We start from the raw sequence: 13,721 nt of genomic DNA on the forward strand, positions 1-13,721 counted from the left end.
AAGAAGAATCAGGCAATGGTCATTCCAGACTGAATGTTAAAAAAGAAAGGATATGAACAAAAGAAGAGCCTAGCTGGATCAGGCCAAAGGCATATCTAGTTCAGCATCTTCAGTTCAGTGGCCCACCAGATGCCTCAGGGAGCACACAAGACAACAAAAGACGTGCATCCTGGTGCCACTCCCTTGCATCTGACATTCTGAGACAGCATTCAGATATCCCCTGCTTTCCGTAGGTTCATTTTTTGACATTCCACTCTTTCAACACTTTCAGTTACACCCAGAAGTCATTCATTCAACTCATGCTCTGCTCTTTCAACCTCTCTCTGCTGGTCTAAAGGCTAAAATTGCCTTCCCCCATGTTGATTTGCATATGACATGGTGATTCAAACTGAATTGGGGTGTGTGTGTGCACGTGAGAGAGAGACCAACTTTAGCTCTGGGTCTATTCCTATTCCTGAAGGTATTAATGAGAGTCCATTTGCAGAAATCTTTGTATGACAGCAGGAATTGCAAGATAAAAAAAGACATTTGCAATTTGCTAGCTAAAAAAGCATTGGAAGCAACTTTTGTAAACTAAAAAAAACACCTGATTTCGCTTTTCAACCATTTTTGCTTTTTGCTCTGGACCCTGTCAAATGAGTGGGGGGGGGGAGTGCTTATATTTCTAAAATCAGGAGGTTGTGTATACCCATCATGGTTTTTAATTTGTGATGGACTTTTCCTCCATAAATCTGTCCAGTTCCCTTTTAAAGGTATCTAAGCCAAGTATCATCACCACATCCTGTGGCAAGGAGTTCCACAGACTAATTACATGGTAAGTAAAGAAATACAGATGGCCCCTGTTACCAAAAAGGCTGTTTTGTTTAGGGGGAATTATTACACTACCCTTATTGGAACCTCAGGATCGCAGGCTGGATAACAAGACGGCGTAATGCAGAGAAATTCCCTTTAGCTCAAGGAGGAGACTGGGAGAAAGATAACTTTTAATAAAAGATTATAACTTTATTACAAAAGCACAAAGTTAAACATAATGCACATGGAAAAATGATAGGTATATGTTCTTTGGTCCTAGTACTTGAATCCAGTGTACCTAGCTTTCATGGTGGTTGCGTGTGGAGAGTATTTGGTGCATCTGGGGAAATTAGAAAAAGGGAAAGGTTGCAGGAAAGGATTTTAGGGGTCCCTGGTCTGCCAAACCCAGTTGCTAACCAAAGATGGGGAGAGAAGGGGAGAAAGGGAGGGGAAGAAGGAAAGAGTTTCAGGCGCCAGATAGCTACCTGTCCTGTAGAGCAGTTGGGGGGGAGAGTCCTGTGTCGAGGACCCTCTGACACAACACAGATGTGTTGTGTCCTTGGAGGGGGGGCCAGAGAGAGCGAGCATGTGGCAGCCCTCTCTTAAAAAGGGTGTTTCTGACTGTCTGAGCTGGATGGTAGCTTGCATCATCCACACAGTGGGGTACTTGGAATATGTAAAACATTGAAAGGATTATCAGCAAAATTCAACAGGGTCAAATGACTGTCTTCCTAGCTGGGGGAACTTACACAATACAGTAAATACAGTAACCCAGGAAGGCAGTTCAAATTTGCATAGAGTACTTAAACAGTGATTGAGTTAAAACAATACAATGAATAGGAGACACTCAAACAATGATTTACAATGCCAGACTTCTTCCTAGAGAGGTGGAGGTTGTATAAGCTTGTGACTTGACCAGAGTTTATGGAAACGTGTGCTGGGAGAAGTGTGGCCTGCATGATGTTTAGGTAACATAACCAGATATAGAGAGAAAATTACAACTAAAAGGAAAAAAGGGGATTTTCATGTAACACCCCCTTATCTGCAAATCCCATATTCGCAGATTCAGTGGCCTCCTGTGTACACCCCCGCATGCACTCTGTCCAGAGATGAGTGGAGCTCTGCTCCCCTTACTTCCAGAAGGTCGTCTGAGCCCGGCAGAGGACATGGATGTCTGTTTGTGGCCTCTGGCGGGCTCAGACTGAGTTCTAGTGCTCAAAGCATGCGACTTCCGGTTTCACAGAGAAAAGTGCCTTATAATGCAGATGGACATCCTTGGCCTTTTGCTGGGCTCAAATAACCTTCCGGACGTAAGGGGAGTGGAGAGTGGGGGCAGGGCCTCTGAGAGGAATCTTATCAGGGGGTACACATTTCTTTTGGGCCCCTTCCCAAAGAGGGAGGGGGTGAGTGGAGGGTGGCAATGGGGGTGAGCAGAATGGGGGCCAAACAGGCAGGAGGAAAGTGAAACAGCTGGAATAGTCTTTGGAGCCCAGGTCTAACACTCTTCCCAATGCAGAGCTCAGGTCTACCTTCCTGCCTGGCGTTGGCCACTAGATACAGTCGGAAAACCAAACACACTCCTAAGTCTCTCTGAAATTTTTCAATATAGAAAATCATCTCAGGAGGATTAGTATTTAGATTCACACTAGAATGGAAAGTGTCTTGTTTGCACCAAGACATACTTCTGTAGCAGCTGCACTCCTGCAGCTGTGTTCCTGAACTCTACACTCCTTCATGATAAGTGGATCCACTGTAGCAGGCCAGCTTCCACTCAGATGCGACACTGTTAAGGAACATTCCTGGGCCTGGTGTGTATGGCTTGTGGCAATAGTTGCCGCCATGTGCCCATGGTAATGCTCCCAGCATCCCATGTGGGCAGTGAGTCTGGGTGACACTGGAAAATGTAAGATCCCAGGAAATTTCTGGAACCCCTCATAAGAACATAAGAACAGCCCCACTGGATCAGGCCATAGGCCCATCTAGTCCAGCTTCCTGTATCTCACAGCGGCCCACCAAATGCCCCAGGGAGCACACCAGATAACAAGAGACCTGCATCCTGGTGCCCTCCCTTGCATCTGGCATTCTGACATAACCCATTTCTAAAATCAGGAGGTTGCGCATACACATCATGGCTTGTACCCCATAATGGATTTTTCCTCCAGAAACTTGTCCAATCCCCTTTTAAAGGCTTCTAGGCTAGACCCCAGCACCACATCCTGTGGCAAGGAGTTCCACAGACTGACCACACGCTGAGTAAAGAAATATTTTCTTTTGTCTGTCGTAACCCGCCCAACACTCAATTTTATTGGATGTCCCCTGGTTCTGGTATTATGTGAGAGTGTAAAGAGCATCTCCCTATCCACTCTGTCCATTCCCTGCATAATTTTGTATGTCTCCCTCCTTCAGCTCCTGGGCCCCTTTTTGACCCTGGCCCAGGTACAAGTTACCCCCTTTATCCCCCTCTCCTAGGGCCTGCGTGGGGGGCAGGCACTTGCCAGTATTCGTGGTTTCAGGTAACTGTGGGGGGTTCTGGAACAGAACTCCTGTGGATATGGGGGCATGTCTGTATTTTTTTGGTCTGTTCTAACTCTTCTGACACTCACTTTTAGTGGATGTCGCCTGGTTTTGGTGTTGTGTGAGAAGGAAAATCCCTCTATCTACTCTTTTCATCCCCTGCATAATTTTGTATATTTATCCATATATACACGGAGAGAGAGAGAGAGAGAGAGAGCGTGAGCGCGAGCAGGATGGCACTTTCCTGAAATATGTGGTATGAAATTGATTGTTTGGGTAACAGAACTAAGAAGAAGTCTCTAATGATTCACAGAAGACTGTAAGAGGCGTGTTGAATAAGGCTGTTGTGGCATTTTAAAGACAAAGTTTGCTCCCCAGCCCAGTCAGTTGCATGCAGGGCCATAGCTAGGGGAGGGGCCAGGCTTTCCCCCCAAGCCAGCAGTTTGCCCCCCCTGGCATTTTTTCCACACTTGTCATGTAATGTGGTTGAATGTCCTCCAATTTAGCTCCTGTTCCTTGACAGCTCAGCCCCTCCCTGCAAGCAGCCTCCTCCAATCAGCTCAGGCTGCTGATGCTTAGTAACTCACCTTAGGGGCCAATCATAGTGACCTGCTGATAGTCACAGGACACCAGAGAGTTGGGCATGAAAAAGCCTGGAGGGAATGTGCTCATTGCCTTTAATCACCTTCCTGGGAGCTGAGTGGCTGTGTAGGCACTTTGCAGGATCCTGGAGGCTGCTGCTGAGTGACTCTGGCATCATTTGGGGGTGAGCAGGCAGGAGATTTTGGATGGGCCATTTCTGCTGTTTGGGTCTGGTAGGGCCTTTCTCTGGGGGGGGGGGAAGAGAAAAGCATAGCTCTGGCATCAGATTTTGGATGGACCATTTCTGCTGTTTGGGTCTGGTAGGGCCTTTCTCTTTGGGGGGGAAGAGAAAAGCATGGCTCTGGCACCTGAGATTTTGGATGGACATTTTTGCTGTTTGGGTCTGGTAGGGCCTTTCTCTTTGGGAGGGGAGAGAGGAAAGCAAGGGTTTGGCAAGCAAGAGACCCATGTGCAGGCTATGTTAATGTGGTCTGAAAGAAACCAAAGAACTGATTCAATCTATTTCAGCTCTAATTAATGACAATGTGCTTGAAAAACATAGGTATTACAAGCATTGTTGAAATCACTCAGTTTCTTGTAGCTAATGACCTTCCAATGAGGGGAATATACAACACTGAAGAACATGTGGAGGAAAGTTTATTTAAAAACCTTTTCAAATATACCCTCAAAAAGGACCCAAAACTAGCTGAATCTTATAAAATTATTCCAAAGAATGCCACTTACCAATCCCCAGAAATTCAAAATGAAATAGTTAAAGTAATGACTGATCTCATTCAAGAGGAAGTTTCCAATGACATAAAGACTGTAGATGTCCCATTTTTTTCTGTCTTGGAGGATGGAACAAAAGACAAAAATCTAAGAGAAAATATAGCAATTGCTACTAGATATGTTAAAGATAGTGAAAATTACGAATCCATGCTATCCATAGAGACAACAACTGCTTTGGATGCTGAGACTTCTACAAACACAACTTTAGATACGTTCCAAAGGTATGGTTTAAATCCTAATAATCTGTTGAACCAATGTTACGATGGAGCATCAGTTATGAGTGGCAAGAAAGGTAGTGTCCAGGCATTAATAATAAAAAAACTGAAGAAAGAAATTTCATACATCCATTGTTTTACCCACAGGCTGCATTTAGTTGTAGTTAAAGCAGTTGAAGTTGTGCCAATGGTGAGGGAATTTTTTGGACAATGTGTGGAATTATACAATTTTTTGGGGTAGTAGCTGCTGAGTATGAAGGCAAAGCTCTTTCTCTTCTGCTGGAATAGAGATGGTCAGGACATCTTCAGGTGTGTAGGACAATTTTGAAGAATACAAACATATATCAGAAACTCTTGAACTAATATCAATAAATAATGGAAAAATTTGCTGGGGAAGATGTGGTTCTTAGCACTGGTCTCCATCTTATAATGTGGAAGCAAGAGTTTAGATTTTGTCTAGTGGTAATGAAAAATATTTTGGAAATTCTTTCTCCAGTAGATAAGGGACTCCAAAGTCATGACATTTCCTTGGAGCAGGTCTATAACTTAATTCAAGCTACATAAAGTTCACTCGAAGACTTAAGAAACAGTGAGACTTTGAAATCAATTCTGCAGGAAACATCAAAACTGGCTAAAGAGGAAGAAGTAAAAATGCCAAGGAAAAGGAAATTTAATTCCTTACTTGATGATTATGTAGTGTCTGAAACAACAGGTAACAGAGCATCATGTAGTGATACCCACAGTAAGCATGCTTCTGACTTTTTTGAAATTCTGGATGTAGTGCTAGCTGAAATAAAAAGAAGATTCCTAGACAATGAAGAGATTCTTCAGGCAATAACTGCAGCAGAAAATTTAGATGATGAAAATGGTAGGCTTAATTATCTAAAAAATTTCAATATTACCATTCCAAGTAAAGAAGAAATGAAAGTAGTAAAACATTTCCTTGAGAAGAACAAAATTGAAAAGCGAAATTTCTTCAGTGAAATATACAAACACCGGAGTGCCTTTGAAGATTGTTACAGTATGTTAGCGGCAGTAAGAACTTTTGCATGTAGCACAGCAGTTTGTGAATGGAACTTCTCAGTGCTTACACGAATTAACAGACCTCAAAGACTATCAGTGTCTCACTCAAGAATGGCTAATTTAGTATACCTAGCTTTTGAGCTAAAGAGAACCAAGAATTTAAGTGTGGAAAAGGTTCTAAAAAGATTCAGTTCTCAGAAAGATAGAATTCAGCTCTACTAGGTAGTTTCAAATCTTCTGTACCTTGCTTTTTAAAAGTAATGAATAATGTAAAAAACTAATGTTCCATGGCATTGCTATATTTTAGTTCAATATCTTTCCTCTTGCTTTTAGGTAAAGTAAATTTACTTTTGTCATCAGCAAATGAAAGGCTTTCAATACAAGTAAATACTACCTGTATCATAGTGATATGTTTTACTTTTGCAGTGTTGCAAGTCTGTGTATTGCACTGGTGCTCAAAATGAAAGGACAAGTTGCATGTTATTTCTATGTAGACAAATAGATTTTACATTGCATACAGAGATGCATTTATTCTATGCAGATCATTGTTAGATTGCTTTACAGATAATGAATGCATCTTTCAAAAAAAACACAACCCAAAATATTTCCTCCTAATGAAATTTGGGTTAGTTATGGGTCTTTGATGTTTCAAAATACTTATCCTTCATTTTGCACACCAGTATAGATACCTGACATAATTGCCCCCCCCCTGAAAAAATGGTTTCCCCCTCCCTGAATCCTGGCTACCGACCCGAATCCTGGCTACCGGCCCGGTTGCATGCTGCCTGTGAAACTGGAGGTTCAGAGCTGGTTTCTTCCAGCATGCTATTGCCCCAGCGCATCTCTGGGGCTATTGCCCCAGTCTTGCATCTGCCCTGCCACCTGGAGCTCAAGGAGTTAAGTCTAGACCGAGGAAATCCCGCCTCTTGCTCTTCCACTGGACGTTGCTGGCAAAAAAAAAAAAGCCCAATTGCCTTCGCCAGCTTCCATTGGCCAGCGATGCTGTCAGTCTGGTTTCTGCCAGCCTTTGCAACCGGGCTCGGGTGAGTTTTGAAAGGCTGGGCGGGATGCTGCAGTGACAGCTGACTTTGCTCTTTGCAGGCGTGCAGCAGCAGCAGTCGGGGAGGGGGCGAGGTCGCCTGGTGGTCCTATGTATGCTGTCCAGAAATCGGTTCTGCTTGTGTTCCATCCGGCCTGGGGCTTCCTGACTTCGGAGTAAGTGTGCGCGCAGCGTTGCAGCTGGGATCCCGCGCAGATTTGCACGGAGGCCAGTCGCACCGCTTCAGTGTTGACTCCCCCTCCCCAGATCAGCGGGCATTGGGTGGCCACTCCTGTTTCCCACGAAATAAGACGCCCCTTTCGTTGCAAGGGGGGGGGGAGACACTACCAAGCAAGTCTCTATAGGAGGGGACGCTTCCAAGCAGGTCTGTACAATATAGGAAGCCAGAGCTGAGCTGTTGGTTCCTTTAGGCAGTAGTGGGACAGAGCGCCTCTACCTTGAAGAGGGAAGTGGGGCAGGTGCAGCTTTTCAAAGCCTTTGGCTAATGTTGCGCTGCACCTGCTCCAATTCCCTCTTCTATACCCTGGTTCAAGGTAGAGGCACTTAGAGCCCAAGCCTATGCTGGTCTACTCAGAAGTAAGCCCCATTATAATCAGTAGGGCTTACTCTCTGGTAAGTGTGATCAGGACTGCAGCCTCAGTCTTCCACTGTATCTGGTCACCCTACCTTTAGGGGACAAGAAAACGTGCGCTCTGACTTTGGTGGGGGGTACAGGAAGAAGGCTTAGGTGGGGGGGCGTAAGAGGTAAGGGCGGGGGGGGTACAGGCAGAAGGCTCAGAGAGAGCAGAGGGCAGCTTCTGCAGTTGGGGGCACAAGAGAAAGGAGGCACAGACTGGGAGAAGAGCCGTCACGGGGTTCCCGCAGGAAGCTGCCCAGGGCTGCAACTGAAGTGCTGGAGAGGAAGCTGCAAAGATCCAGGGTGCAGGGAGGGAAGGAGTCGCCGCCAAGGCAGCTCTTTTGCTCAGCGCGGACCCTGGCCCCACAGCTGTTGCTTCCCCCCGCCCCGAGTTCCCGCGCTTTCCCTCCTAAGAGGAGCCACGCATTCTCCCTGGGACCTCCCCCAAGCCTGCGGAGGGGCGCCTTGCTTGGGGGAAAGCGCGCGCTTGCGCACTCCAAGAGGGCGGAGGCGAGGAGTGCTGGGCGTGCTAGTGCGCGCGCTTTGCGAACTGCCGGGAGCTCGCTGGCTGGCTGGCACCGCAGCGCCCAGGAAAAGGGGTGGCTGCTGCTCCGGCGCTACGGGGCGCGCGCCTCCGCCCCCGGCCCCGGCCCGCAGAGCAAAGTGTCGACTGGCTGCAGCAGTTGCTCGTGCTGCAGGTAAGATCGGATTGCTCCCCTCTCTTATCAGTGGCTTTGTGGTAGTGCTGCAGTGTGGGGTATCCCCCTCCTTGAAGGGGAGGAGAACACAAACTGTCAAGGGGTTGTTATACTTTTAGTGTGGGGTGGCTGTGGGAGGGGCTCCTCCCCTGCCACTTATTTCTGCTTTGGGGATTTACTAGACCTCATTTAAAGGTAAAGCTCACTTCATCCCATTTCACTCCTGGAGTGGGTTGCAGTCATTTAAAACAAGTATCTACAAACTGAAAAAATGGGATTAACAGAAATAGATCAATAGATAATGGTAGCCTATGTATGTTTACTCCTGAGGGCACCTTAGGGGGGACATGATTGAGACATACAAAATTATGCAGGGGATGGATAGAGGGATGTTCTTTTCCCTCTCACGCAATCCCAGAAATGGGGGACATCCGCTAAAACTGAGTGTTGGGAGAGTTAGGACAGACAAAAGAAAACATTTCTTTACTCAGCGTGTAGTTAGTCTGTGGAACTCATTGCCACAGGATGTGGTGATGGCATCTGGTCTAGAGGCCTTTAAGAGAGAATTGGACAGGTTTCTGGAGGAAAAGTCCATCCTGGATTACAAGCCATGATGCGTATGTGCAACAAGAGGTGATTTTTGATGTGGGTTGCCTCAGAATGCCAGGTGCAAGGGAGGGCACCAGGATGCAGGTGTCTTGTTGTCTTGTCTGCTCCCTGAAGCATTTGGTCAGCCACTGTGAGCCACAGGAAGCTGGACTAGATAGGCCTATGGCCTGATCCAGCGGGGATCTTCTCAGGTACTCATAAGTAGGTCCTACTGTGCACAGTAGGAATTAATTCCAGGTGAAGTAGCATAGAATTGTAGCCTTAATGTAACATGAGCTACTTGCTGTGTCCTGGGAGAATTGATTGCTGTAGAGCAGGGGTGTCAAACTTGTTTTATACAGTGGGTTGAATAGCATTCATGATGCCTGCTGAGGGCTGGAAGTGATGTCATTAGGCAGGAAGTGATGTCATTAAATAGGTCATAATAAAAATAAGTGCTTTTTCTCACTTAGGAACTGATTAGCTGCAAATGACAGAAGAGAAAATTAATCATTTCAAGTCACAGGAGAGCCCAATTTTCATGAGGGCTGCCCTTTCAGCCGTAACACCTCAGCACTGCTCAGCAGCTGAGAGCCTGAGGGCCGGATAAAATGTTTTCGCAGGCCACATCCGTCCCCGGACCTTATATTTGACATCCCTGCTGTAGAGATTGAGGGGTTGCAGGACTTGAAAAGTGATTTTCAACTTTTTTCATCTCAGCACACTAACAAGGCACTAAAATGGTCAACCACACCATCCGTTTGTTGACAATTGACAAGGCGCACTGCACTCCCAGTAGGGGGCTCTCATCCACCAATAGTCCTACTTACAAATGATCCTCCTTCAACTACCACAGCACATCTGTGAACCATTTGTGGCACACCAGTGTGCCGCAGCACAGTGGTTAAAAATTACTGTCCAACCTAGACATTAGTGAAGGCCTGTAGACAAATTTCTCAGATTGTCTCCTAGTGAGTTGATGCTCCTTCTTGGCTAAGATCATTTTATTCAAGTTCCAGAGCCAACACCCGAACACTCATCGTTTATCTCTTAATATCAATTTCCTATCCAGTGCATGGTGTATTTCTACAGAAAAATTGCAACTGTTGAATTAGGTTTACCTACGTATGTTTAATTTATTTTGTCATTATGCTTCAAACACTGAGGGCAAACTTAATCTAAGTTAGAACATAACCTAAACAGGTCAGTAAATTGGGACACAGGATCTAGAGAGCAATAAATAATTAAACAAACCCAAATAAAAACTAGCTTGAGGTTACAAAAACAGTCCAGCCTAAGAGAACAGAACTAGGAGGGAAAGAACCTAGGAAGGGCCAATTCCCAACCCATTAAGAGCCCCATTAGGCTAATCCAAGCAGTCCATTCAGGAGCCTGCAGAGTAGGTCACACCCATCAGCAGCCTTTTGCCTTCCTGAGCTTTTGTAAACTCACCTGGGAAGGCCAGCCCCCTTTCAATCAGGAGGGAGGAGGAGCCAGCCAGGAGTATAAAGCTAGGCGGGCCACCGCGTGAGGCTCTCTGCAGACGCGTGTGGCCTCTGGGAAGCCAGTGCCTCTGGAACTAAGGCACGAGAGTTTAGCATCTGGGCGAGTTCAGCAGCAGGGCGAGGAGGCCAGGGGCCCATACACCGCCCTTCCTCTTCCCTTGAGAAAAGGGCTGCTATCCAGTGTACGGTTTTTAAAAGGACCCCTAAATAAATCAACAACAACAAAAAAGCTATGCAGTCAGACAGCCAGCAGCAGGGTGGAGGCTATCCAGTGTTCTGCATCGAGTGCCACATGTTTGATTATATGCCTCTGGGGCATAAGTCATGGGTGTGTCCTCGGTGCAAGGAGCTCCAGGATCTCAGGGAACGCGTCCGCTCCCTTGAAGCCTTGGTGGCTGACCTGGAGAAGCGCAGGCAGGCAGAGGAGGACCGTGGGGAGACTTCCGGGGACGATCAGGCTTCGTCCCAACCTCAGGCGTGCAGCTCCTCGGCTGCCCGGGTGGGAAGTCTCGGGACTGGAGGACGTCATCCTGGAGAGGAGGGAAACAATCCCCTAGGGGGGACCCCTTCTCCAGGGGACGGGCCCGTATCCGAGCGCACTCGGGATACTCCTCGGTGGGAGGGGGGTCGGGGGCTTCTTGTAGTGGGGGATTCGATTATTAGAAACATAGAGAGGGGGGTTTGCGACGGATGTGAGGACCGCATGGTGACTTGCCTGCCTGGTGCGAAGGTTGCGGACATCACTTCTCGTCTAGACAGGCTAGTAGACAGTGCTGGGGGAGAGGTAGCGGCTGTGGTGCATGTCGGCACCAACAATGTGGGCAAGTGTAGCTGGGAGGTCCTGGAGGCCAAATTTAGGCTTTTAGGCAGGAAGCTGAAAGCCAGGACCTCAAAGGTAGCGCTCTCTGAAGTGCTACCTGTTCCACGCGCAGGGCCAGCTAGGCAGGCGGAGATCAGGGGTCTCAATGCGTGGATGAGACGGTGGTGTAGGGAGGAGGGGTTTAGATTCGTTAGACACTGGGGAACATTTTGGGACAAGCGGGGCCTGTACAAGAGGGACGGGCTCCATTTGAACCAGAATGGAACCAGACTGCTGGCGCATAACATTAAAAAGGTGGCAGAGCAGCTTTTAAACTGATCCCTTGGGGAAGGCCGACAGGAGCAGAGGGGCATCCGGTTCGGGACTCCTCATCCCTATGGGATGAGGATGGGGAGGTTAGAGAACAACAAGACAAAGGCAGGGTAGGAGAAGAAATTGGGAAAGGTAGGGTGATGGGATGTGATAGACGGTTTGGCACAATGAGAGGATGCGGGGACAAAGGAGCGAATAAGCAGCCCATCCTGGGGCATTCCGTGTATAAATGCTTTTATGCGAATGCCCGAAGTCTACGAGCAAAGGTGGGAGAACTGGAATGTCTGGTGACAAGGGAAAATATTGACATAGTGGGCATAACGGAAACCTGGTGGAATGCGGAGAATCAGTGGGATACTGCAATCCCGGGCTATAAACTCTACAGGAGGGACAGGCAGGGGCGTGTTGGAGGTGGGGTGGCCCTTTATGTTAAGGAAGGGATAGAATCCAGCAAAGTAGAGATTGAAGGTGGGTCCGACTCCACTGTAGAATCTCTGTGGGTTAAATTACCAGGCTTGTGCAGCAATGTAATACTGGGGACGTGCTATCGTCCTCCAGACCAGAAATCGGATGGGGACCTTGAAATGAGGAAACAGATCAGGAAAGTGACAAGGAGGGACAGGGTTGTAATCATGGGGGACTTCAATTATCCTCATATTGACTGGGTCAATTTGTGTTCTGGTCACGATAAGGAAACCGGATTTCTTGACGTGCTAAATGACTGTGGCTTAGATCAGCTAGTCACGGAGCCCACCAGAGGACAGGTGACTCTGGATTTAATATTGTGCGGTACGCAGGACCTGGTTAGAGATGTAAACGTTACTGAGCCATTGGGGAACAGTGATCATGCTGCGATCCATTTTGACGTGCACGTTGGGGGAAGAATACCAGGCAAATCTCTAACAAAAACCCTTGACTTCCGACGGGCGGACTTCCCTCAAATGAGGAGGCTGGTTAGAAGGAGGTTGAAAGGGAGGGTAAAAAGAGTCCAATCTCTCCATGGAGGCTGCTTAAAACAACAGTAATAGAGGCCCAGCAGAGGTGTATACCGCAAAGAAAGAAGGGTTCCACTAAATCCAGGAGGGTGCCCACATGGCTAACCAGCCAAGTTAGAGAGGCTGCGAAGGGCAAGGAAGCTTCCTTCCGTAAATGAAAGTCTTGCCCTAATGAGGAGAATAAAAAGGAACATAAACTGTGGCAAAAGAAATGTAAGAAGGTGATATGGGAGGCCAAGCGAGACTATGAGGAACGCATGGCCAGCAACATTAAGGGGAACAATAAAAGCTTCTTCAAATATGTTAGAAGCAGGAAACCCTCCAGAGAAGCGGTTGGCCCTCTGGATGGTGAGGGAGGGAAAGGGGAGATAAAAGGAGACTTAGAGATGGCAGAGAAATTAAATGAGTTCTTTGCATCTGTCTTCACGGCAGAAGACCTCGGGCAGATACCGCTGCCCGAACGGCCCCTCCTAACCGAGGAGTTAAGTCAGATAGAGGTTAAAAGAGAAGAAGTTTCAGACCTCATTGATAAATTTAAGATCAATAAGTCACCGGGCCCTGATGGCATCCACCCAAGGGTTATTAAGGAATTGAAGAATGAAGTTGCAGATCTCTTGACTAAGGTATGCAACTTGTCCCTCAAAACGGCCACGGTGCCAGAAGATTGGAAGATAGCAAATGTCATGCCTATTTTTAAAAAGGGAAAGATGGGGGACCCGGGAAACTATAGGCCGGTCAGCCTAACATCCATACCGGGTAAGATGGTGGAATGCCTCATCAAAGATAGGATCTCAAAACACATAGACGAACAGGCCTTGCTGAGGGAGAGTCAGCATGGCTTCTGTAAGGGTAAGTCTTGCCTCATGAACCTTATAGAATTCTTTGAAAAGGTCAACAGGCATGTGGATGCGGGTGAACCCGTGGACATTATATATCTGGACTTTCAGAAGGCGTTTGACACGGTCCCTCACCAAAGGCTACTGAAAAAACTCCACAGTCGGGGAATTAGAGGACAGGTCCTCTCGTGGATTGAGAACTGGTTGGAGGCCAGGAAGCAGAGAGTGGGTGTCAATGGGCAATTTTCACAATGGAAAGAGGTGAAAAGCGGTGTGCCCCAAGGATCTGTCCTGGGACCGGTGCTTTTCAACCTCTTCATAAATGACCTGGAGACAGGGTTGAGCAGTGAGGTGGCTAAGTTTGCAGACGACACCA

At 47.3% G+C, this 13,721-nt stretch overlaps 1 protein-coding gene across 2 annotated transcripts in view; it reads left to right on the top strand.

Moving 5' to 3' along the window:
* The first annotated feature begins 7,042 nt into the window (after positions 1–7,042).
* Positions 7,043–13,721, top strand: part of FANCC (FA complementation group C) — a 78,962-nt gene continuing 72,283 nt past the window's right edge. The window contains exon 1 of one of the 2 annotated variants that reach the window (XM_066617753.1): positions 7,043–7,130. The gene's annotated coding sequence lies outside the window, so the exon portion shown is untranslated. Of the gene's footprint in view, positions 7,131–8,143; positions 8,290–13,721 lie in introns of those variants that run through there. The other variant, XM_066617752.1, reaches the window with a different exon arrangement.

This window comes from Tiliqua scincoides, chromosome 2, assembly GCF_035046505.1.
Source record: "Tiliqua scincoides isolate rTilSci1 chromosome 2, rTilSci1.hap2, whole genome shotgun sequence".
Classification (NCBI taxonomy): Eukaryota; Metazoa; Chordata; class Lepidosauria; order Squamata; family Scincidae; genus Tiliqua; species Tiliqua scincoides.